The sequence below is a fragment of the Rhinolophus sinicus genome, linkage group LG10 (assembly GCF_036562045.2).
Source record: "Rhinolophus sinicus isolate RSC01 linkage group LG10, ASM3656204v1, whole genome shotgun sequence".
Taxonomy (NCBI): domain Eukaryota; kingdom Metazoa; phylum Chordata; class Mammalia; order Chiroptera; family Rhinolophidae; genus Rhinolophus; species Rhinolophus sinicus.
The window spans coordinates 55,152,128-55,178,777 of NC_133759.1; the positions used below are offsets into that span (position 1 = coordinate 55,152,128).

General features: G+C 40.1%; 1 protein-coding gene and 1 pseudogene across 3 annotated transcripts in view; one reads left to right on the plus strand and one right to left on the minus strand.

Annotated features, from left to right (window-relative positions):
• LOC109445754 (NAD kinase) overlaps window positions 1-13,852 on the minus strand; it is a 45,019-nt pseudogene extending 31,167 nt beyond the window's left edge.
• Window positions 1-26,650, plus strand: part of PTPRG (protein tyrosine phosphatase receptor type G) — a 692,573-nt gene that overhangs the window by 64,696 nt on the left and 601,227 nt on the right. The gene's annotated exons all lie outside the window — the stretch shown is intronic.

Genomic DNA, 26,650 nt, shown 5'->3' on the forward strand with positions numbered 1-26,650 from the left:
CTTAAGTTTAGATAGCTGGGATAAGCCAGGATTTACGGAGCGATCTATCCCCAGTCTCCGTGTTGTGCCATTACTTCCATTTTTGTATTTTCTTCATGCTTCAAGTAGGTTTTTGGAGTGCCTGCTGTGTATTCAGCTCTGTGCTAGGCACTGAGAACAAAGGCAAACAGGCATTACGTTCTTTTTGCTCTTTTGTCTAACTTTGCCTAACTTGAACATGAACTGTTTCCTGTTCCCTCTCGTGATTCTCCCTCATTTTCTTGTCTTCGTTATCTGTCTCTTTTTCTAGCAACATTGCCCTATCAGCTTCTAATGATGTAATACCCACGGTGAGGGTAAATTATTTGGAGCTAGGAAAAAGGTGTGATTAAGTTGAAACAGTTTGGAGGTGAGGGAGGGAAGGTGGGGTGAAGAGGTATTATTTATCTGCATTAAGAAACATCTAACTTTCTCCATCTAAAAATCATGCAAGGTGAAAATCACTCCCATTTTACAAGGAAGGAAAGGAAGCTCAGAGAGCTTAAGTAACTTGATCAGGATCTCATGGCTCTTAAGCATCTTTGTTGATAAACGCACCCCAGTCTTTAGAAAGTCGAGGTTGTAACTAACCCGCCATATTCACTCTCTAGGGTGTGGGCAGTTTTTCAATGAAACGTTGGCCATCTATTTTCACCATGATGTTGCTTCATATTGATTCCATCTGGGAAGTTGAGGGGCAGGCACTTGGGAGTTAGGCATTTGTGCTTTTAAGCAGTTTACTTTGGGTACCTGCACCGACTTCAAGGTTGTGTAAATTAGATCTATAGCTCAAATATTTTCTGGATAAAATAGGGGCACAGGAAGGACTGACAAACATTGGTAGGTTTGGTTACTCTGAAATGGCTTTGCTGGCTCTTTGTCTGCATTGCTGCTTTGTTTGAACCTTGAAGTTGAAAAGGTCTCCTTGATGATATATAGAGATCTTTGTGAACAAAGCTGCTTACGAGCCTTGTGGTAGGTAGGAAAGCAGTATCTTCAGAAAGCTTGCAACTGATACTACTTTTGGGGTCTCAGGTAAGAAGGACATAAAAAGGGTAAAGGCTTACTGTAGATTCTTTTGAAGACTCATGGAGTTTGTGAGGTAATAAGTGGTGGATTCCAGTTGATCTCTTAGAGGCTCTCTGGGTTATAAGTGTGCCCATGTTCAGCTTTGGGTTCTTTTTCTGTCAAGGGCTCTTCTGTCAGGCTAGTGAGGACTACCATGCCAGAAATGGAGTCTGGTGTTGGAGCAAATATTTGAAAACAGTTAGAAGGTGGATGGAGAACAGCTTTTCAAGTAATGGACAGTAAATCATGGAATTGGAGAAGTTACTGCGGTCATGTGCCCAAAGACACTGAGCATGGGCTAATGACAGAGGTGTGCATTCAAGTGCTGTTTCTGGGCCATGGGGCGGTAGGAATTGGTCAGCTGGATGTATGCTTTAGATGGATGATCTTATTGGTAGGAAATGAAGTGATGGGGGAGAGAACTGTATGCTTGTTTCCTGGACCTTATTCCAGATCTGTTTTTATGGAGTTGTTGGCCAGAGCAGATTTGAGATAAGCATTCAATAAAAGGTTGTCATGAACTTTATTCTGAAGTAGTTTACTTGAGCCAATTCACTTAATGAACCAGTTCCACTATTTTGGCTTTCCACCTTCCTATCTGAATACGAAAGCCACATAGAAATAAAACATGAAGTTTTCTTTAGTGTTTTAGATACTACACTTGTTAATACTTTAGTATTCTATGCTTTCTTATTATAGCGACTTTTTTCCAAGTCGAAGATGTTTTGCTCTGTTGTCCACCTCCAATCAGAAAAAAGTTACTGTCTTTATGGATAGCTCATGGGGGATCTTTGTAAAAATGGGCTCAGCCAAAGGAATTTTCCAGTTCAGTTGACATTTTTTGCAATGTGTTTGTGGTTTGGCATGGCTCAAAATATTTATCATCTGAAGTTTCTTTATCAACAAGGGTAGTAAGAAATATTAGTGTAATTTCTCCAAAATGCTATAGTAATTGTCAGCTTAGAACATGTATCTTTAATGAGAAAGGAGGACATCTTGTCATTTGCAGCAACGTGGATGGACATTGAGCACATTATGCTAAGTGAGATAAATCGGACAGAGAAAGACAGGTACTGTATGATATCACTTAGATGTGGAATCTTAGAAAGCCAAACTCTTTGTTTCAGTTAGTCATCCCAATAAGCAATAGGCCCATGGTGTAGGTAGTATTATCACTACTTACATGTCAGAAAACTACATCATAGAAATGAAGCAACTTGTCTTTGGAAACAAAAGTATTATCTAACCCCAAGTATTAAGAATAAGAACCAAAATTAGCATTGTGCCAGTTCTTTCTCTGACTCAAACCTTTAACCACTCTCTTATACTGCTCTCCTTTAGATGGTGGCTTCCTGGCTTTGTTCTCTGTATAGTCCCAAGTGTATTCTTCAGACGAGATTGGGACTTAACTGTGATGTTCTGAAAACCAGGTTAAGAACAAAGGATTCTATAGATGATTTAAAACACCAAGAACCATGAAACCTTTGCCTGATTAAGGGCTAGATTTGAATCTTCTCATTCTAGTTCTATCTAGAATGCCTGTTTCACGTGTGTGTGTGTGTGTGTGTGTGAAAAATCTTTCTTTCTCAAGTTATAATTGAAGTGTAGGCTCCTCCTCTTTGAAGCCTTTCCTGATCTCTTGAGAAAAACAGGTTCTTTTTTCCCCGACTATGACCCTTATATCTTGCACTTGGCTCCACTGAAATTAAATGTTTTCACCATTATTTTACTTAAAGTCTATAAATTCTGTGGAGTGTGAGAAGCCATTTATTATTATTTTTAACTGCATAGCACGGTGGTTCTCAAACTTTAGCATTCAGTAGGTTTGGAGTGGAATCCACGAATTTGCATTTCTAACGCCATCATGGTTGATTTTAATACTGCTGGCCTGGACCACAGTTTGAGAACCACTTATGTATCAGTGGACACATAAAAATGTGTTAAATGGACACCTTACTCTAGACGGCTATTTATTCCTGAGAACAAGCTGCTCATAAGTTTTCAGTATGAAGAGTGATAAACCAGTGACCACCAGGTATTAAACTGAGTTCCACACAGAAAGAATGGAGTATCAAAAGAGATTACAGAAATATAACCAGATTGTCCTGCTCTCCAGAATTGAGAGTATGCAGCAGAATAACTATGAAAGAAAAAAAAAGGAATTTCCAATTTCTGTATCTTCTGCTTTGAGTCTTTAGTTACTTTGGTGTGTTTATCAAAAATACGAAAACCAAATTGAGTATGCATTTTTCAACGGGGTAGATAACACACAATAGGAATTACACTTGTATTTGAAGCATTTCATGGAAATCATCAGATTTAAAACAGTTGTCTGGACCTATGTGAAATCAAATTAATTAATCAGTGTTCTTCAATAAAATAATTTCACATTGTATTATTAAAGTAAACAAATAATTAAGACAAACTCATAAAAGCAGAGTAAAATGATGGTTACCCGGGGGTGAGGGGTGGGGGTTGGGGAATAGGACAGCTCTTGTTTAAGGGTACAGATTTACAAGTACTAAGTAAACCCTAGAGATCCTAATGTACAGTATAGTGAATACAGACCATGTTGTATTATAATTAACAAACTTGCTAAGAGACTAGAACTTAATTATTCCAACCACTAAAAAGATAATTACGTAATGTGAGAGAGGTGCTAATTAGTGCCACAATGGCAATCACATTACAATATGTAAATATAACTAACATGTTATACACTTTAAATTTACACAGTGTTATATGTCAGATATATTTCAATAATAAAAGGAAATTGTATCTTTAAGATGAACTAAAATTCAAATCTTGAGACTATTTGGGGATAGGAACTGTTTTTGGGATTGCGGAATCAAAGCTAATGGTTGTAGTTTTCCTACCCTGAAATTGTAGTGAGAATAAAAAAGACTAGCGATTTTTTGCCGGATATATCCTCCCAGATTTGTTAAATGAGTATCATTTCCTAAAATTTACATTTGTTATATACAAACACATGTTGCCAAAATTTTTAAGCCCTTTGTTTTTGTAAATAGTTTGAATACTATCAAAGTATTTATTCTACTCACGTTAAGACCCTTTCTTGATCAGTAGAGAAAAGGGAAATTGCAAACATATGCAAAGCTTACCCTTTAGTGATGTAGGCACTGGAGGTAAGACCTGTGACCAGACATGGAAATTCCTTTCCAGGAATTTACAATCTAGGGACAAAGATGGACATATAATCAATTGTAATAAAATGATGTAGTTGCTTTGATGGCAATCTGGTGTGTGCGTGTGTGGGAGGCAGTGTAAACCAGTAATAGGAAGTATCAGTTCTGCAGAGGTGAGATTTGAGTCTAGAAGTGAGAAGGTACATAGATAATGCTTATAATACTGGATTGAAAGCGATAAGTATTAATGGAGGTAGACAGATAAAGTGCTCTTTGTTTCTAGAGAAAGAAATTACTTGTTTTAGGAGATGAGGGAAGGCCTTGGTGAGGATGATGACCATTTTGCTGTGCATTCAGCAGCGAATTGCAGTTTGCAAAAAGCTTTTAAGCATATCATGTGTTAGTCCCATAGAAAATCTGGGACGCAGTTGAGCTACATTAGGTATTGGCTCAGAGAGGTAGGGCAACATACCTAGGATCACACAGCGAGGGATTGATTACACCACATGTGTTTGAATTCAGCATTAATGACTATATTCCACAAAGGACCAGAGTGATCATATCATATCACTCCCCTTCATTCTCCCCTCCTCTCCCCTCCCTGCCTGTGGCTTCTCATTACATATTGGGGTAAAGCTTTCACTCTAGACCGTGGTCTGCAAGGCCCCACACGATCTGTCTTCCCCCCAGGACTAGCCTTGGACAAGCCCCCTTGCATACCCTATTGCTGGCTGTTTCACGAACACACGAAGCTTGTTTCCACTCTATGGTTCTTAAGCTCCACTTGCATAGGAAGCCACCCCGCAACCATCCCAACCCCTGTTTTGATTTGGTTTATTGTATAATAGAATCTCACCTTGGGAAGTCTTCCCTGACCCCTGTATCTGAAGCATCAACCTCCATCAACCTCCATCTCTCTTCTCTGTGTTAATTTTTGTTATGACACTTAGCACTATTAGAAGTTAGAATTTTTTGTTCATCTGTTTGTTGTCTTGTTTTCCCAACTAGGAGTTTCATGATGGGGCGTGGCAGGGATTTTTTTGTTCACTGTCACCCTAGTGCCTGGAATATAGCAAGCACTTGATAAATTTTTATTAAATGAACAAATGAACATTTAATTGCTTAAGGTATGATTTTTAAGAGCCCGAAATGAGAGTCATTGGAATGACTTTGTAATTTCTAACTTATAGATCGAAAATCTGGAATTTATTTGGGACAAGCCCGATGTGAAACACAAACTTTAAAAACATTTCTTTTTATTATAGGTGGCATACAATATTATATTAGTTTCAGGTGTACTGCATAATGATTCAATATTTATATACCTTAAGATGATGAAATAAACTTTTAACTTCACTTTTGGATTGTTCATTGCTATTGTGTAGAAACATAGTTGACTTTTGTATACAGAGGGTGCCAAAAAAAGTATACATATTTTAAGAAAGGAAAAAACTATTAAAATTATAATACTCAGTATCACATGTACCGACAAGAAAAGATGAATACAAGTCACGTTTGACTTCTGTAGTTGCAAGAAGTCCTCAAAGTGGTTACCATCAGTGTAAAGTGTTCACTTGCATCGCTGCGCATGCTGTTTCAATTTTTTCACTAAGTACCGCCAGTGTAGCCTGTTTTCTATGATACAGCACATCTTTTAAGGTCCCCCCATAGGTAGAAGTCAAGGGGTGTTAAGTCAGGAGAATGTGGGGAAACTCAACCACCCCCTTTGTCCTATCCATTGTTCTGGCAAATTCTCATTGAGGTCAGCTCTCCCATCTCAGTGGAAGTGCGAACGACAACAGTTCTTTCGCCGTTTTCTTTGACTGTCCTGCCTGTCGCATGATGACGTGAGAATTCAATTGATTAACGCCATTTTTTGAGCGAATGTCATACTATACATTGGTACCATAATTCATTTCAACATTGAAAAGTAATACATTGATAGCATCTCTTAAAATGTGTATACATTTTTTGGCACCCCCGGTAGTCAACCTTGCTGAATTCCTTTATTAGCTCTGATAGGTTCGTGTGTATGTGTGTGTGTATTCGTTAGAATTTTCTATATACCAGATCATGACATCTGCAAATAGAGAGTTTTACTTCTTTCTTTCAAAGCTGGATGTCTTTTATTTCCTTTTCTTACCAAATTGCCCTGGCTAGGACCTCCAGTGAATAGACGTGCCTCCAGAATAGAAGCCGTAAGAGTAGACACCTTATCTTGTTCTTGATCTCAGTGGAAAGCATACAATCTTTTACAATTGAGGATGATATTTAGCTGTGTGTTTTTCATAGATGCCCTTTAGCAGGCTGAAGACGTTCCCTTTTATTCCTAGTTTGTTGAGTGTTACTGTAAAAGGATGTTGGATTTTGTCAAATGGCTTTTCTGTGGAAACTAAACTTTTAGACCAGAATTCTTTTTAAAGCACGGATTGTAAGACAAAACTTTCCTTCCTGACCCTCACTGAGCAGAGGCTTGGGAGTGTCCCCCTATCCTTCTGCGAGCTCCCTAACTACATGGGGCAGTGTCTGTGGCAGGGAGACCTGTCTGAGGAGATGCTTGTCTTCTGGGAACAGCTCTAATGATGGACATTCCCTGTAAGTCTCAGAAATAAACTGCTGGAATGTGGTGCCATATCTAATGTGCACCCCGTTGGCATGTTTGTTTTGCGGGTGTAGTACTGTCAAAGCACTGTTGAATGAACTGATTGTGAGCTGTTGATATAGTTCAGACCTTGGCAGTTCTCTAATCTCCTTGAAGCTTTAGTGTTTGATTGCATTTGTTTGCCCTGCAAATAGTCACCTGTGTAAGTGATCTCAAAGTGAGAATATATCTAAAGCTGGTATTTATAATAGACAAGGTTCCAAAGAGAGCTGCGACCTTGTAAAATACACATATGGACTTCCTGAGTGTATAATAAAGACTTCCACTCTCTGGGGCCTGTCAGACAACTGTATTACAGGTGTGATTTGGTTGCATGGGACTTCTATTTTTTATGTTAAAATAGTATCCAGTAAAATGAGTTAGTGTAAAAACAGGCTGTCAAGCATGATGAGAATGAAGGAAAAGGTAGGATACTCCAATGTTGTATTGTGTTAATTTAGTAAGTTCAATAGTTTGAGGCTTTTTTTTTTTTTTTTTTTTTTTTGTGGGATGGGGAGAGTTCTACTGTCCAATGTTATAGTATGCCTTCATTAAGGTATTAAAATAGCACTAATATTTCTTAAAACTTCTGCATATTTATTGGAAAACAACACACACATTGGGCTTTCTGTTTAGGAGAGGGTCCTGCCCCTTTTAATCTAACTGAGTGCTACTGGATGGTGTTTTAGTTTTAGTTAGAAATGTTTATATTATAGTTCATCTAGTGTTAACTAAAAATGTTGAGGTGCTATCACTATGGCTCATGTGGTTAAAAATCCAGTGAGATGCTATGAGAAGGCCCTCATCAGCATGTTGTTTAATTCTTACTAATTAGCCTATAAAGAATTGATTTGTTATTATTATTATTATTATTATTATTATTGACTCCATTTTACAAAAGACTGAGTCTTGGGCAAATTGCTTCCCTAAGGCCATACTATTAAATGGTGGAGTATGGATTTGATTTCAGCAGCGTATCTGCACATTTTATAATCCTAAACATACCCTAATTCAATTAATTTTTCAGTCACTTAAGTGTCATCCATGACAAATATTAGAATTTTAGTATCTTAGGGATGGTTTCTTCCAGCTTTCAGCCCACAATTAAAATAGATCCTTTTGGTTGTATTCTTGACCAGAAATCAGGTAGTCTCTGCTTGAATGCTTCCAGTACTGAAGAGCTCACTCGTTCATGTTGGCAATCTTTTTTGTTTTGGGTAGGTTCTTCCTGATTTTGAGCCTGTCTGAATTAGCTTTCCCAGCAATTATAGTATACTGCTGTCTGTATTTAACCATACAAGCAACTAAATGCTCCAGATTTTTTTGGTGACAGTTTTATTGAGACAGAATTCATACAGCATACAATTCACTCATCTAAAGTGTCTTTCTTCTGATCATAGAGTTGTGCAACCATCACAACAATCAATTTTAGAACATTTTCATCACCCTCCAAAGAAATCCCATACCCTTTAGCAGTCACCTCCCCATTTCCCCTCAACACCTCCTAGCCCAGGTAACTACTAATCTACTTTTTCTTTTTATGAATTTTCCTGTTTCAGATACAGAAATGAAATGTTACAATATGGGGCCTTTTGTGACTGGCTTCTTTCACTTAGCATAATGCTTTCAAGGTTCATCCATGTTGTTGCATGTATCAGAACTTCAGTCCTTTTTATGGACAAATAATGGTCCTTTTATGAATATACTGCATTATGTTTATCCATTAATTGCTTAATGGAAATTTGAGTAGTTTCTACTTCTTGGCTATTATGGATAATGCTGTTATAAGTATTTGTCCCAAATGCTCTGTTGACTGAACAGTGTGGTCTTCTTGCTCCTGTACTGTGTTTACTTATTGGTTAATATGAATATAATATTTTATATGGTAAAATCTTATGTGGTTGGTTTTAGTCTGGTTCTACCTTGCTGGATGTTTGAAGTTTTGGCTCTTCGATGGATTGTGTGATCTGTTCATTCCAACCTTGTATACTATGCCAATTGGTTAAATTTCCATTCTCTGTCTTCATATATAGCATAGATCAAAATACTGTGCAGGTTGGGGGTGGCTTCTCTACTATGTGACTTGTTACTGTGGAAGAGGCAGTGTCACCTCATCCTAGCCACTGGTCTGTAGAATTAGGGGACTAACCCATTTTTATGTTAATACAAAGTATTACTGGTTATAAAAACATCCTTTTATTTCCCCCAGCACCAAGATATTCTGGTATTACAAGATTATCTATGCAAATTTCTCATCTCTAGTTAGGTTAGTTAGTTGTTTCATGTTCCAGCCCAGACCAGAATATGAATTTTGGCTCTTGCAGCACTTATTATCAGTATGACCATGGACAAGTTAGTTGATGCTTAACTTGGTTAATTTTTTCATCTGGGAAATGAGGATAATAATAGCACACACTTTACAATGTTATTGGGAGGATTGAATGAAGGAATCCATATAAAGTACTCAACGTTTGCAGGGCACATTGTTAGGGGCTGTGTTACGTGCAAGAATATGTAGACTAGAGAATTTTGTGTGACTTTCTCGGTGACAGCTGGAGCTACACAGATCAAACAGAAAACACCTCCTGTTCCTTTGGAGCCTTGTTCCCTTAAGGTTTCAGTTTCAGAAGGAAGTGAAGCTGTTTATGATTCTGGAGCACACGTCGGTGAAACTTGAGATTTCTTAGGAGTTGACCAGGTTCCACACTGCCCTTCTTCAGCAGTGTTCTTCGATATTTCCGCGTGTGTGCTCTTCATTGTTGGCCATACACCGTAAAGAAAGATGTCAGTCACCTCTGAAACTCTGCTGGTCACCACAGAGAGAAACTTCCTACACATGAACATAGCCCAGCCCTTTGAGGATCTGCCTAACTAGTGATGGTGATAAATTAGGATAGCCATCTTATTCAAGTCTGTGAATTATTATTTATTCAGATTGGAATAATCTCGTTAAGAGAACTGTGTAATCTCCATACCATCATCAGATTTCAGTTATCACTTGGAGCTATGAATCAATCTTGTGGAATTTTAAGGACACAATTTAAAGAAAACATTCCTGGTGGCCTTTTAAATGGGGGCTTGTTGTCATTAGATTTGTCAAATCTTTAGCCACTATTTTTAAAGTTGTGGTACAAAGTTATTATTTGAAGATAGTCACACAGCGTGACCCTTTGAGGCCTTAGGAAAACTAAAAAGGCTTAGGGAAGACAGACATCTTATTGCTGATTCTCTTTGGATGCTGTCATGGAAATCATCCTGGTGTTTTTCTTTTCAAGATTAAGGATACTTAAGTTAATATTTGTATGTAGTGTTTTTTTTTTTTTTTCTGTTAGGTTTAACAAATTGTCAGGACTATACCATAGAGAGAGATTTCTCAAATTTATATACAGACCCCTTATCAAAGGAGGAACTATCCTGCAAGAACTCTGTGAATTTGTCCAACCCCCACAAACATACTTAAGTTTTAGTGCATGAAGGTGTCTTTTGACTACCAATTATCAGGGTTGTTACTTGGTTTGCTGTTCATAAGTGAGAATATTTTTAGTTTACCATAGATATAAAAACCTTGAACTTGTTGACTCTGGAGAATACCCTTGTAGTCTTTCAATCCCATTTTGAGAAACCTTGACCCAGAGGTGAGCCAATTGGTAGGAAGTGAGGGCTCTGTATCCAGAAGGTTTCAGGTTTCATATTCATGAAGCCCGAGGTCAGGCTATAAGATGCGATCCTTTCTTCCAAGATTTCGTTTGGTTGCAAATTTGCAGGTAATTTTATTAAAAAATTATGTGTGCATATGTATATGTATGTATAACTTAAGTATATATTGGATTGTCAACTTCAAGTATCAGGCGATCTTTTTTACAGCTGATACCCACATTTTCCTTAAATACCTGGTCATTGTGCTACACTATCCCTGCATTCTTGCCTTGCTCCAACTGCCTTGAGCTGCACTCTTGGGTAGTTAGTTTCTTACATGGCTTTTTACTTGGTACCTGCCAGTTTCTATTTGTGGCTCTTGGACTACTTAAGAAGGTGACGATGACTCAACTCGGTTACCTAGGTGTGGACTTGTGAGTGAGGAAACTGTATTAGTTTCTTAGGGCTGCCACAGCAAAATGTAAAACTACAGACATTTGTTCTTTTACAGCTCTGGAAACCAAAAGTCAGAAATCAGCCAGAGCCATGCTCTTCTCTGAAGGCTCTAAAGGAGACTGTTCTTCCTTCGCCTCTTCTGGTTTCTGGTGGCTGTTGGCATACCACGACTGTGGCCCCATCTCTGTCTCTGGTCCCACTGCCTCCTCTTCTGCCTGTCAAATCGCCCTTCGCCTCACTCATATCGCTCTTCTAAAGATGCTTGTCATTGGATTTAGGATCCACCTGGATAAGTTTGCAGAAACACCTCCTCTCAAAATGCTTAACTTAATCATATCTTTTGCCATGTAAAGCTAACATTTACTCTTTGACCATATACGGTGATATTCACAAGTTCCGGTTACTAGGATATAGACTTATCTTTCTGGGGGGGTCGGAGGGGCACTCTTCAGTCCCCTACTGTAACCTAAAGATCTCGATTACTTCTAGCTGACAAAAGCACAAGTTCAAAATTCTGGATGCTTACTAGAAGTATATCGCTAACTCTCAAGAGCTGGTACTTTTCCATCCAGGGAACTAGGTGATGTGTTGCATCATTCTCTGTTTTTTATTAAAAAAAAAAACACGTAGCACATACTAGGCACAGGATAGGGGTGGGGAGACATCCTTCAAAGAGTTATAGTTACTTGGCTGACTTTAACTGGGTTTGCATTCTGCTGGAGATGCGGTGCGTTGCCTCCTACTTTGAACTTTTACTGCCCACGAGTCATCCAGACATTTCCCTCACTCTGCCCTCTCAGAGATTCCTGTCCCCAGTCCACGATGGACAGCTTAGTTTCCTGGTTGAGTGCTTGATGTGAACATGAAAATGTATAGTGGCCTTAAGGGAGGAAATGAGCTCATGTGGTTGGTGGGCGAGGGACAGCCATCTTTGTCTTCTCTTTCCTCAAAATGAAAGCTGCCCTCTGGAGAAATCAGAGTAGGACGTGATGTGTAGACCCTGGCTGTTTCCAACAGTGAAATGGGCTTTCTCTCCAGGGTGTGATAGGTGTTGATCATCATCATCTTCATCTTCATTATTCTTTCTCCTCATGTATGAAACTTGTTAAGCATATACAGAGGGTTAGCCCCTGTGCCAAGTACTTTCTGCACCTTACCATATTTATTCTCATACAATCCCCAAAGGGAGCTAGCTACATACTATTATCGTCCCATTTAACAGGCAAACACTTCTCAGAGGAAAGAAGTTACCTGTTTAAATTCCTGTGGCTAGCATGTGTCTGAGCTGTCTGATCCAGAGTCTGAATTTTATTGTTAAATCATCCTGCCCCATTATTCGTCTTGTAAAATGGGCTCTCAGGAAATGAAGTCTGTCACAAACTGCAGTTATTTTAAAGGTAGTACAGTGATTTATTCAAGGTCCACTTGCTTTTGGATATTTCATGGCTCTTCTGGTTTCTTCTTTGTTCACTATCAGAATGGAACGAATCTGGAATGAACAGAGGGCCCTCTTCTATTGAGTATCTTTTCTCTTTTGTCAGTGCTTGATTGGGAAGGTATTTGCCCTCCAGAGCAGAGGGTGATGGATCGATGGTGTTCCTCAGCCTTTGGGAGGTCTCTGAAGAACTCAGCCTAGAGATGTGGAGGGGGTGGGGTACCAGGGAAAGCTCTGCCAGCGTTGGCCACAGGAGATCTAGGCGGGTTGTTTTCTGATTGTGTGAAATTAGAGGCATATTTACAGAGAAGAATCTGAGGCTTTATTTACTTTTTGGTCCTTTCCTTTGAGTGTCCCTGTTAGCTCCGAGGTAGCACTTAGGTTCTAATGAAATGAGTAAATTCCTTTCTCCTTTGTTCCTTTCAGCCTAAGTCCTCCTCTCCCTTCCTCAAATATATATAGAACATTCACCATAAAACATTCTTGATGTGGGCATTTATATGAGTGGGACAAAATGAAAACCTCAGGAAAGCAAGAAGCCATAGCACATGGTTATCCTGTGGCTACAGTTACATTGTGGTAGTTTGTTAGCCAATAATTATTTTTATTAATGGGGGGGGGGGGAGAGAAATGTTGCAAATGTTTATTTCTCCTTGCTTTCTTCTGTGCCAACCATTTTATTAAAGTATTTTTAGAGGAAAATTACTGAGTTAGTTGGGACTCTCATTTAGATAATGGTTCCAATTCATTTAAGGCTTATCAGCTTTTGTGTTTCGTCCCACTGCAGACCGGCTGTGGTTGTTTAAAAAATGGGCCATTAGTACTTACATAGAAAATCCAGGTTTAGGAGTGTTAACAGATACCTCATGAACTCTGACAGCAATTAAGAAAAAAGCCAATTTCTTTGTTTGGTTTGGGAGGAGTGGGGCCCAAATCTAGAAGTATAGTCATGGGATGTAATTTCAGTTCTTACGCCTTTTAGAAAAATTAAAAGCAGGAAGTAAACCTTGCCTGCTGCAAAGATCTGAAATTTAGGATGGATGGGTCTAATTTGGTTTTGCATTTATATTTAATGACCCAGGTCTCTTTCCTGTGGGCTGGTGCCCATTTAGCTAATGAATGCCTTCTGAGGTGACTTTGTTGGCCATAAGCAGGTCACGCCCTGCTTCTCCAGCTGGAAGCCCCGGAGGGAAATATGGCGCTGTCACCAGCGGGGTTATGGCAGGGTTTACCTGCAGAGCTGTTTTCGCGCTCCCCACCTGCCTGGATTGTTAGTTTATAAAAATCAAAGGACCAACGCAGAAGTCCAAGTGCCGACCCTGAGTTATTAAATCGGCCCCCTCGGCCATTTTTCACAGCCTCTAGCCGCGCACCAGCCAGACCCTGACCTCGTACTGTGGTGCGCGCCTTTCTCCGCCTCGGGCCCAGCCGCCTTCCAATTTGTAAAGCCATCGTTAAATTGAGTTCTGACTGTTGATTCCATTTTTCTCGTGTACAGCTTGTCAGTTCTCTCTGCTTTGCTGCCCTCGTGCGAGGACCTTTCTTGGCTGGCCTTGAGGGAGCTTCTGTTGGGTTCACAGATGCCTGCTTCGGGTTAGGTGGGTAGCCCGGGGACCTCTGACGATTCTGGCAAAGCGACCGATGAGTGAGTGGTCTGAATCCAAGAGCCGGTGGCCAGCTTGTGGCCCGCCACCCCCTGAACAGGTCTGCATTGTGCCGCAGGGCATTGCGGAGCGAGAGCCATTCTGGGTTCTCTGCGGACCCCACGTGTCTTGTTTTCGCTGTGCTTTGTGTTGAGTGGAAGGAAACTAAACTCCAGTGCGTCCATCCTGACCTCTTGGAGAGCTCCTTGAATTCCAGATTTGACTTGACAATAATGAGGCTTTTGGTTGTGGTTCTGTGATTCTATATGTGGTGGACGGTTAGATGTCTAAGTATTATTTATGTATTTTAAAAATTAATAATAGCTTTCAGTACTGAGTAACCTAGTAGTAGAGGAGGGGAGTTTTTTCCTCAAAGAAACTGTAGCTGAAAATGAAGACTCAGTGATGGAAATAGAGGATCGTCATGTTTTACCCCACTAATAGGGATCTAGGCATGGGAGGGACATCAACACTCAGTATCACAAAAGGGGACAGCCAGATTTAAAAAAAAAAAAAGAAAGAAAGAAAAGAAAAAAACACCCGACTGTGTTTAAGTGTCCCAAGTACCATTTTTCAGGAATTACAGAGGAGTGGAAAATATGGTAAATAGCACCATAAGATTATTATAGGCCAAATTACAGACTGGCCAAGGATCTGGAGGTTTTAATGAAAAAATTGCAAGTGGGAATGGAGAGGAAAACCTATAAATTAAAAAGATTTTAAAAGACATGCCAACCAATCTCTGTGGACCTTGTTTGGATCCTGATTCAAATGCATTAGCTAGTTAAACAATAGGCATTTGGAAAATTTGAACCCTGATTGGAAATGGGATCGTATTAGGCAAGTATTTAACATTTTTTTAGGAGTGATAATGATTTTATGGATTACAAAATGAGCCCTATATTTTCAAATATTTGTAGATGAAATGATATAATTGAGATTGGTTTCAAACAATATGCAAGGAGGGAAGTTGGGTGGGTATTGTGAAGTAAGATTGGTTGTGGGTTCATAATCTTGTGAAGCTGGGCCGTGAGTAGGTGAGGTGGGGCTTCTGTTTATTCTACGGTTTGTTGGAAATTTTCCTTAATTAGAAATAAAAAAGGAAGATATGGTAAGGTATATTAGGAAAAAGCTTTTCCTGGTGTAAAAGCCACATGGGTTCAATGTGATAAACACAGATAAAATAAAAAAGACAGATAAGATAAAATAAAATAAACACAGATAAAATGAGGTAGTTACCTTGAATACTTCAGTTTATTTGTGTGTACATGTATATGTCTCTCAGATTTGTTTTATTTGGATGAAAAGGAATACAATTGTACTCTGCTCTTTTCATGCAACTGTTTATTTTGCTGTTGTCCCAGGCCATTAAATACTCCTCTAAAACCTTTAGAATTGACTTGATTTAATGCTTGTACTGTGATTTTATTAAATTATTTCCTTATTGTTAAATAAATGGGTGCTTATAATTTTGGATCTTATAATGAGTGCTATGATGGAAATCTTTTAAACTAAATCTTAGCACATATCCTTCTTTCAGAAAATTCTTGGAAATGCTAAGGCAATATTCATCCCCAGTATTTTGCGTAGCTTTTGCTTATAGATATATTAAACAGATATATTAAAGATGCCATCTTTATAACTTAGGTGTGGCCATGTTGCGTCTGTAAAATGCAGTGAGTATCTAACATTTTCATCAAGCTAAAAACAATGATCCCACCCTAGTCTTTGACATTTATTAGTCTGAAGGATAAAATTTCCTTGTAAGCGAGGAGCACTGAAAATGCAATAGAAGGTGACCCTGTGTGTTCATATTCCATGCAAGTTTGGAAAAAGAACTTCATACTGCCCTCACCAGTGTTTTGAAATAATTGGGTTGGGTGTGTTGGGTACGGTCAGCTGCTCGGGTTGTTTAGAGACCTCATAGAAACATATATTTTGTGATCAGAGGGCCCTCTGATGTGGAATTTTGTACAAGGCCTTAGAGGAAAGTGGTTAATTTCAGCATAGTGGTTAAAGGCAAAGGCTGTAGTGTGGACAAAACAGAGTTTGAAAACTACTGTGCTCCACGTAGTTTTGTGATCGTTGGCAAATGACATGAACTTTTACCTCAGTTTCCCCACTTGTAAAATGGTGGCCAATAATTAGAGCTACCTTATAGGGTGGCTGTGAGGAGTAAATGAAATAATCGGTGAAGTAATACATGTGTTTAAAGTGATTAAAGCGGTGCCTGGTGTGTAACAATGGCTTTATGAATACTAATTATTGATATTCTAACCTTCTTAGAAGCATTTTAAGGCATTAAATGGTTACATATAGTAGGCAGTCAGCAAATGCTTGTTACATGGGCAGTTTGATTGTGTCTTATAATAGTTAAGTTTAATTTAACTTCCAGATCACCTAGGATAACCTTTTTTCTCAGTTGACCATTTACACCCTGTAGAAAGGAACAAATTAGGCTTCTGATCCTCCCCCTGCCCCCTTTGGACTCTGTGGAATCAAATCCTTTGTGTATCGCACCTGTGCTAACAGAGGTGATCACAATCACATTTAAATTGTCGCGCCCACCTACAGAGTTTCAGCAGATGTGTGAATATTAAGTTATTAATAACTAATTGGGTGCTAATTACGTGCCCTGGAGATCTCAGAAATGATAAAGAGGTGTCACCTACTGTGTCAGGCCTCTGTTCAGCTCTGGAAAATCATTTTTGTCAGATGTGTTGAAGTTAACTTTGAGCTTTAGGCTTCAAACATTGTCTCCCACAAGCCTCGGTTTTATTTTTGTGCGTTGTGAAACCTTTCTGTGAAACTAACGTGACTTACCTTAAGTCGGAATTCCATATATCATTTCCAAAGAAGGGGATGGCCGATATATGTGACCATAGATTTTCATCTCTGAGGGGATAGAACTAAGGGAACTATGTAATCCCAGAGAAGAACTAAAAGCAGCTGAAGATAATTCAATAGTGGTTGTAAAGCCAGTGGATTTTTCGTGTATTTTGGGAGATGACTGTTTATGATAGGTCCTGAACTTAGATCTTGCAAGATTTAGCTTCAGTACTAAGTATATGGGTTCCCCACTCCCCCACCCCCATCAGTGGTTTGTCTTCCATCCCAGTTTATGATAGTTTGGCTTTCTTTAACTGTAAGAACCTTTGAGTTAGAAGTCCTGGCTGCAAATGGGCATGCTAGGAATATGATCTATAAGTATGATATCCAAGATTTATGAAACTGTATAAAGTTAAAAGATGTTTTGAATGAGATAATGATTGAAAATACCATCCTTTCGCTCTTTTTATCTGTTACTTGCAAGCTTTATATTGCTGGAACTTTTTGCCTCCTGCTTTGAACAGGCAAGATACTCATTTGTCTTAAAGTCAATCCAACGAGAGAAGAGGTGTTGCTTTATGGTTGACAGAACCCATTTACTGCTACGAAGATGTTAGAACATTAGGGCTGCCTGGTTTACTTTGTCTTTTAAAATTAGCTTCATAAATGCACACAGTTGAAGAGGCTCCTGAGCTTGGGTGTTGCCTTTCCTCCTGCCAAACTAAGAGCATGTAAAAAAAATTTAAGCATTTCCAGACCAGGGATAAAAATACAGTCTAAAAGATATAAGGGAAAACTCAAGATGAAAGTAAACAAATAGAAGGCCAGACTTAGCAAATATTGACAACGGTTAACACCTCTTATTGGGCAAGTTGGCATAAAACCCAGTGTTTGGGTTGAACCACAGAATATAAAAACTACCCAGTTGGGTTGTGGTTGATGGCTTTGTCCACACTCCACATATCCCTTCTATGCTGTTTTTCTGGGTTTGGGCTTTCCTGCTGTATGAGTCCTGATGGAGGCAGTCTCTCTGATGTTCAGGTTTTCAGCCTCCCTTGCAGCTAGTGTGGGGACATGTGACCTGGATTCTACCAATCACATACATCTGCCCCAGACGTTGGATCTGTTGCTAGGGTTTTGCAAAGACACAGGGGCAGAGTAAAAGCCATTTTGGCAGTGGCTATAACGTACTGTTGATAAGCTCAGTGGCAGCCGAGAGACCTCATTGCCTTAACTGGCCTGGTTCTTGAACTTGGTTATCTATCTAGGGGCTGGCAAATTTTTTCAGTAAAGGGCCCGATAGTAAATATCACAGGCTCTGTGGAACATACGATTTCTTTTGGAATTGCTCAACTCTTGCAGTTACAGTCTGAAAGGAGCCATAGACAATATGTGGATTTAGCTAGAGTTCGTCAATCCCTGATCTATCCCACCTAGTGATTCTGGGAGCTAAGCTACCTAATACTTTCAATAAATTATTTTTCTTAAATCAGACTTAGTAGGTTTATTGTCCTTGCCTCTAGAATATTCATCCTCTTCATTCAAAACCCTTAGAGTTAGTTACACATCCAAAAATAACTTCAGTTTGAAACATTTCCCCCCACAGTACTGCTCTGTACTCCTTACCCAGTTTCCCCCAATGGTACACTCTGTAGGGCCATATCAAAACCAGGAAATTTACATTGTCACATTCATAGATTTTATTCAGATTTCACCAGTTTTACACATATTCAATTGTGTATGTTGTGTGTGTATGTGTGTGTGTGTGTGTGTGTGTAGTTCTGTGCGTTTTTATCATGTGTAGATTCATGTAACCGCCACCATAGTCAAGATACAGGACTGTTCCATCACCACAAAATCTCATTTGCTGTCCCTTTATATCCACATCTGAGCCTCTGCCCCCATCCCTAGCCCCTGGCTATGACTACTCCATTGTCATTTCAAGAATGTCATATGAATGCAGTTGCATGGTATGTAACCTTTGGGATTGGCTGTCTGTACTCAGCATACTTTCCTGGACTCATCCAAATTATTGACCCCTTTTCTCTGCTGAATAGTATGTTGTTAGATGGATATACATCCATCTATCTGTTGAAGGACATTTTCCCAGTCTTGGGCCAATACAAATACAGCTTCTACGAACGTTTGTGTACAGGCTTTTAAGTGAACCTAAATTTTTGTTTCTCTGAGATAAATGCCCAAGAGGGCAATTGATGAGTCATGTGGCCAATACATGTTTAGTTTTATAGGAATCAGCCAAACGAGTTTTCTCAGCCAGACATACAACTTAGATTGGCAGTTTTTGAACAGTTCTCTCTGTCTTTCATTTTGCTCTCATTCAAACCGTTATTGGGCTTAATGTTCCCCAAACAGTAATTATACTATCTAATTTAATCTTCATAACAACTCTCCAAAGGAGGGTTGATAATATTGTTTCTCTAGAGGGGGAAACTTGGTTCAAGTTCATCCAGGACTTTACCTGGCAGATACAGCAATTCAAACTCTGTCTTTGGAGCTAGAGCTGTTAACTGCCTTCCTAGATGGCCTTTTAAAGCAGCACTGAATATTTGATGCTCTCCATGCTTTGAGAGTTCCCTTATACAGTGTCCTGATTCTGATTATGCCTTTTTTTTTGAGGCCCATTAATTGGGGCCTTAAAGTTTGACTAAACTGATCCTGTGCAAGGCTACCTGAGAATATTCCAACAGTGGAAGTAGTCAACTACTGTAGGGTGTAGTGAACCACACTGAGATGAAAATACGCCCAACACATGCATGTAGCTGTAGGTTCGTTACCCACGCAGCCCTTGTTCCGTGGCCAAGCCCTCCTAACTGAGTCTTAGCTGGACTCAATAGCACCTAACCACAGTGGATTCCCTGGTATACCCATGGAACGCAGCCCTCCCGTCCTTGAATGCCTTCATGTGTTCCAGGCACAGTCCTAGGCTTCAAGGATCCAGCTATAAGACACTTTGCCTGCCCCTCTCAGAGTACACATTTTCCCCACAAGAAGGAGGAATGAAAACTGGGCAGCAAAAAAGAGTATCCAGGGACAGAATGAAATACTCCCAACTTCCTGTGGTACGAGAGAAATTTTCTTCTGGAATATACATCTTGAATTCTCTGTCCTGAGACAAAAAGCATTTCATTTTGTGCCAACAGCCAAATCCAGGGTGTTTGATTGGGGTGAGCCCAGATTAATGTACCAAGAGAATGCCTACACCTCCCAGGCTTTCTGCTGCCGAACACACACGTCTGACACACTCATTTGGCTGCCATCTGGAATCCACTTCCTCCAAAGAGAGGGGATGGGAAATGTTCTATTAGGTTCTATTACCCTCTGTTGGAAGAAAAATGGCATATTGCTTGAATGTTTCCCAAGAGAATACTTTTCATGTGCTCCTTGCGTATTTCAAACTCCAGTTGAGAAGAAGAATAATGGTTGGCGGTTGGGTTGGGGATGGAATTGGGTAGTGAATCTCCACTTTAAAGATTGTGATCTTTGCTGAAGCAATTATTTATTTACATGAAAAAGTAAAGCAGGTCTTCTCATGGAACTGCCTCAGCAAACACACAAGCTAAGAAAAGCATACAGGTTTACTATAGTACAGTGATAGGAAGAAGCAGTCAGGTGTGAGTATACTACCAAGGTTAAACACCCAGTGGCAGATTTGGACTCAATCCGAATAATAACTAGGGTCTGTTTTGCTAAGTGTGATGCGAGGTTCTTTGCTTGTATCTTCACTCCTCTCTGAAGTAGATTGTCCTATTTTATAGGTGAGCAAAGTGATACTTAAGAAAGTTTTAATTTTTCACTCAAGGTCATATGGCTGTTGACAGGGCTTGTAATGGGTGAAGCCTCAGTTTGGGGATTGGACCCTGCTTTTTTATGTCCCTAAACCTCCTGTTTCAGCCAGTGTCCTATGTTCTGGCTCATTAGAAGCAGCCAATGAGGAAAGAACATCCTTTACCAACAGTAGCCTGAAGGTCCTAGTAAACAGGGCCGTGGGTTTTACTACTAAACTTATTAAGGGGTGTCTCTTGGTTTCTCCCTGTCCTAAATTCTCCTCTTTTCTTCCCAAAAGGAAAAATAAAACCTATAAGCACCAGGGATTTGAATGCCTGGTAATTTTTTTTTTCCCCTGTAGAAATGCAGTGATACATAATGAAAGTAGGAAAAGCAGAGCTCTGTGATGCTGTTGAGAAATAGATCTCTTGATGAATGAGTTAACAAAACTGAATCAAGGCAGCTAAGGGTGGGGGCTGCATATACTGTAATCCTAAAATCATTGAATGCCAGCGGAGTCTTACGGAAATGGCCATTGCCACACACCCAGGAACATTAGCGGGAATGTGTAATACAAGATTTTTGTGGAATGAGACTCATGTTTAAAGAGCAGAGTGGAGAGTTCTGCACAAAACGGTTGAGAAGCAGCCAAAAAAGAGCTGAGGAATGATTGAGCCCTGGCCAGGGGAAAGGAAAGTTGGCACCTGACCTAACAGGAAACAATAGTTATCCATCCATTGGATGCATCTGCAGTTCTCACGAGGAAGACCTTGAACCTCAGGCTGATGACTGAGTGAGGAAGACGTTTCCTGTTGGAGGCCATGTGTTTCTAACAGCAGTGTTCTTTCCTGTGGAATAAATGTTTCTGAGTACTAGTGTGAACATACAATCAAATTAAATAAACATTTCATCGAATGCACAGTCAAGTTTTATTTTGAAATTTATTAATGCATTGGTTTTCAACGGCTTTGTGTTTTTAACTCTTGATTTGCAAATGAACGTCTTTGTCAGATGTGAGCATTTGGAAGGGGTTTTCACCACTGGCTTTATGGCTTGCTTTTCTTGTTTACTTTATGTTGTAAACTAATTTTAACTACCAATAAAAGTTTTAGGAATCCTATTTACATCTAAACAATGATTCAGCAACCCAAACCTATATTTTTGGCTGTGGAGCTGTCTAGTAAAAAGTTTATATGATTTTGCTGGCTCTAATGGCTCAGATAAATTATACATTTATCTGTGTGAATGTTTATATTTCTTTCTTCATTGCCTAACACTTTCAGAAGCCTATTCATCAACCTCAATTACACTGGTGTATTTGTACACTCGCTCATTTTTTTTAAAGGCAAAACATAATTTCTGTATGCTACCAGATGGGTGTGTTGGCTATAAGATAAAAATCCCAACATATTTAACACACCATCTGGTGTCTTGGTAGGGTTTAGTTGACTAAGTTCTTGCATACCGATTTCCAGTCTCAGCAGAGGTAATCTTTACCCCCTTAGGACTTATACTTACAAAAACAAAACAAAACCCCAAAATCCGAAAACTGTTTATACTTTGTTCTGTTGTTACTCTTCTTTTAGAACTTTCACAAAAAATGTTGGTGGTAGATGGTACCAGCTATTTATTTATGTGCTCATGCAGTTATTGGTTGACTGGTGATAGGACGTCCTGGACCGGCTTACTGAGGCTGGAGGATTAGGCCAAGTTCATGGGACAAAGCTTTCTCCAGGAGCTGGTAACTGGTCCATATGGGAAATTGACCTTCACTGGATTCATTGGCAGTGAGCTTGAAGCTAAGCAGTTTCCATGCACCCACACGTCGGGAGGCTGGTGGGTGTGTGCATTGTGCTTCGCAGGTCATCTGTTAAGACTGTGGCTCTTGTGTATCTTGGACAGTGTTACACATGGACCCTGTCCTGTGTAAATCATATAATAATTGAATATATAGCACTGTAATCTTCATTTTGCAGATGCAGAGTGTGTTAGCTATTGGCAGAGCTGATTTTCAAGTCTCTCTGTGCCTGACTCTCCAGTTGGACTCTCCTCCATGGTGCAGTCTGCGTTCCCTGGTGCACGGGACACTTGTTAAGCTCTGGCTGTGTGCCATGGACAGTGCTAGGGTGAGGGGATCTTCAGAAGAACCAATATGCCCCATCTCTGTGCTTCTGAAAACTTTCTCCTCTGGTAACAAAACATTTTAAGTACTGTTAATAATAATTTTTCTTCTCCTCTTACTTAGGGTAGGCTTGGTAGGCTTTCAGGTTCCCTACAGTGCAATTGCCATCATCATACTTTAAAGCAGGGTTTCTCAACCTCAGCAAAATTGATGTTTTGAGGCCAGATAATTCTGTGCTGTGGGTGCTGTCCTGTACATTGCAGGATGGTTAGCAGCATGCCTGGCCTCTATTCAGTAAATTCAACTACCTCAGTTGTGGAATTTACCCCACCCCCACCTCAGTTGGGACAACCCCAAGTATCTCCAGACATTGCCAATTGTCTCCTGGGGAACAATCCACCCCAACCCCTTGTTGAACCACTCTTCTAAAGTAACAGGTAGCTATTTGTCCCTGGGTAACGGGTCAGAAATCTGTTTGGGCAGCTGCAGAATCTCCTTGACAAAGGAGGGGAGATTTACCATATAACCACTGGATCTTATGGAGGTAGAAATTACATCAACCTACAAATGTGTATTAATTGTAGAACATTTTATGAATACATGTAAGATAGAGAAAAGACGGTTTTTTTAAAGTACTTATAAGTTGTATAATGTTATATACCTGAAACATAATAATAAAAAAGGTACTTGTAAACAAAACATTAAAAAGTCATCTCATAAGCTAGAGATAACCGTGACTTGACGTTTTGGTCTTCATCCTTGTCATTCTATCTGTACATAGTAGGCAAGACAAGGTAGACATACAAGGATAGAAAGGATATACTGTCTGTGATGTTTCACAGCCTGCTTTTTCACTTTGTATTATGGATGTTTCCCATTTCTTTTAAGTCCCTTTCCCCAGCACGGTTCATAATGGACATTACCTCTTTTGTCTGTTATTCCTCATAATTTTTAACAGCTGCAACAATAGTAATCCTCAATTAATGGACCAGCGTCTATTTTTCTATTATTTTGATGTTGGACATTTAATTTTTCTTCGTTTTTTTCTTTAATGCTTCTCTGTTCCAGGTTTCCAGGATGGAACAAGTGAACAAAACAGACCCCTGCCCTCATGGATCTCACAGACTAGCTCCATACTTGTAGCTAAGTCATTGCATATAGCTTTGATTTTGTTGTTGTTGGGATTCTTTGTGCCCTGCTATTTTCTCATAAGTGTTGTCTCTCACTCTTCCACATTTCTTTGCTCATCCAGGCAACCTCTCCCTCGTGTAAGGGGCCCAGCCTCTATGTAAGGGAAGCTCTAGAATCTGCTTGCCTGTGAAATTAGAATTAACTTTGGCTCAGACTGCTTCCAGTTTTCTAGTGAAACCAGCATGACCCAGAATCTAGTAGAAACAGCATGTGTGTGCTTTGTTAACTGGGGGAACTGTCAAGGAACATGTAAGGCTAATTAAGGAATTGAATCTGTTACACAGAGAGTTGACAGAATGGTGTCTCTCTCATCCAGTTTTTCATGGCTGGCCTCGGGAAACCTGGTGGAGCACAACTGAGGTATAAAAGGGATGTGGGATTGCGTGCCTTTCCTGAGTCTTTGACCTTGGTGAATTACTAATATCTTTGGACCTCAGTTTACTGTTGTGCCTCATAGAGTTGTGAGAAATGGATCCAATAATTGAACAGCATTTGGCGTAGGCACTGGGAAGTAAGTGGTGGTCACTCAAGAAGTGGCGCTCTTGTTCCCACCCCACCTTTGGGCAGCCTTTTGAACCACTCTGAGTACCTGCTACGAGGTGTGATCAAACAATACGGTGAATGTTTAAATACAAAAATTTTTTACAATAAAAGACACATTGCCATTAATCCCTCTCAGGAACCCCACCCCCCTACTTTGAACACACTTATCCAATCGTTCTTTTTCTTGTTTTTAAAGCTAATCTAATTGTCTTAGGTAGTTTTGGTTTTCTGGCTTTTGTATACTTTTTTTAATTTAAATTTTTATTTAGTGTGTTTTTGTAGGACCCATCAGCTCTAAGTCAAGAGGTTGTTTCAATCTACCGTGTTTCCCCAAAAATAAGACCGGGTCTTATATTAATTTTTGCTCCAAAAGACACATTAGGGCTTATGTTCAGGGGATGTCATCCTGAAAAATCATGCTAGGGCTTATTTTCCAGTTAGGTCTTATTTTCGGGGAAACATGGTAGTTGTGGAGGGCACAGCTCACAGCGGCCCATGTGGGGATCAAACCGACAACCTTGTTGTTAAGAGCACCGCGCCTCGCTCTAACCAACTGAGCTAACTGGCTGCTCCCTGTCTCATCGTTCTTGCCACTTCCTGAAGCAGTTCTGGAAGTCTTCTTTCGTGAGTGTCTGTAGTTGCACTGTCGTGGCTGCCTCGATGTCCTGAAAAATTTTGACTTTGGGGCAGAGCCAGGAGTCACACAGTGCCAGATTTGGTGAATGAGGTGGATGAGGACACACTGTAATGTTTTTATTTGACAGAAATTGCTGTATCAGAAGTGATGTGTGACATGAACCATTGTCATGGTGGAAGACAATTTACAGCACACTTTAAAACACACCTTCTCTCAACCATAGCTCATACCCGACTGCACTGAACAGGTTGAAACTTGTCACACACTGCTACTAAGGTTTGATGCACCGCTTCCCATATTGAGGATCCCTCCCTTTCCATTGGGTGGCACTCAGCTGCAGCAGTCACCGTATTTTGTGATTGCAACAGAAAGGCTCCGTGTCGCTTCTGGTACAGTAATTTCTGTCAAATAAAAACATTACAGTGTATCCTCATCCACCTTATTCACTGGATCTGGCACCATGCAACTTCTGGCTCGTCCCAAAAGTCAAAATGATGATGAAAGGTAAACGTTTTGAATCAATGCAGGACATCGAGGCAGCCACAACAGCGCAAATAAAGACATTCGCGAAACAGGACTTCCGAACTGCTTCAGAAAGTGGCAAGAACAATGGGATAAGTGTGTTCGAAGCGAGGGGGAGTGTTTTGAGGGGGATTAATGGCAATGTGTCTTTTACTGTACTACCTTTTTAAAAAAATTTAAACTTTCACCATATTGTTTGATCACACTCTATATGCCAGATACTTGACATACATTCTCAAGTCTTTTTTTTTTTTTTTTTTTTAGATTTTATTGGGGAAGGGGAACAGGACTTTATTGGGGAACAATGGTCAAATTGTTGTCCTTTCAATCTTAGTTGTGGAGGGTTCTGTTCAGCTTCAAGTTGTTGTCCTTTCAATCTTAGTTGTGGAGGGCGCAGCTCAGCTCCAAGTCCAGTTGCTGTTGCTAGTTGCAGGGGGCACAGCCCACCATCCCTTGCGGGAGTCGAACCGGCAACCTTGTGGTTGAGAGGACACGCTCCAACCAACTGAGCCATCTGGGAGCTCAGCGGCAGCTCAGCTCAAGGTGCCGTGTTCAATTTTAGTCGCAGGGGGCGCTGCCCACCATCCCTTGCGGGACTCGAGGAATTGAACTGGCAACCTTGTGGTTGAGAGCCCACTGGCCCATGTGGGAATCGAACCGGCAGCCTTCGGAGTTAGGAGCACGGAGCTCTAACCGCCTGAGCCACCGGGCCGGCCCCATTCTCAAGTCTTCATAGCGCACTTAGGAGATAGATGTAGTTTGAATTTTGTCAATTTTTGCTTCATATATTTTGAGACTTGGCTGTTAGATGAATATATACTTATAACATATTTCTGGTCTGTTGACTATTCTGTTCTGCGGACTTGCTTGCAGCCCAAGGCTTACATGGTTTCACAGAGGAGGGTTCTTCCATGCTTTCTTAATCAGCTTATCAATATGTAGAGCAGAAGGGACGCTGGTCACTCACTGAGTCATCC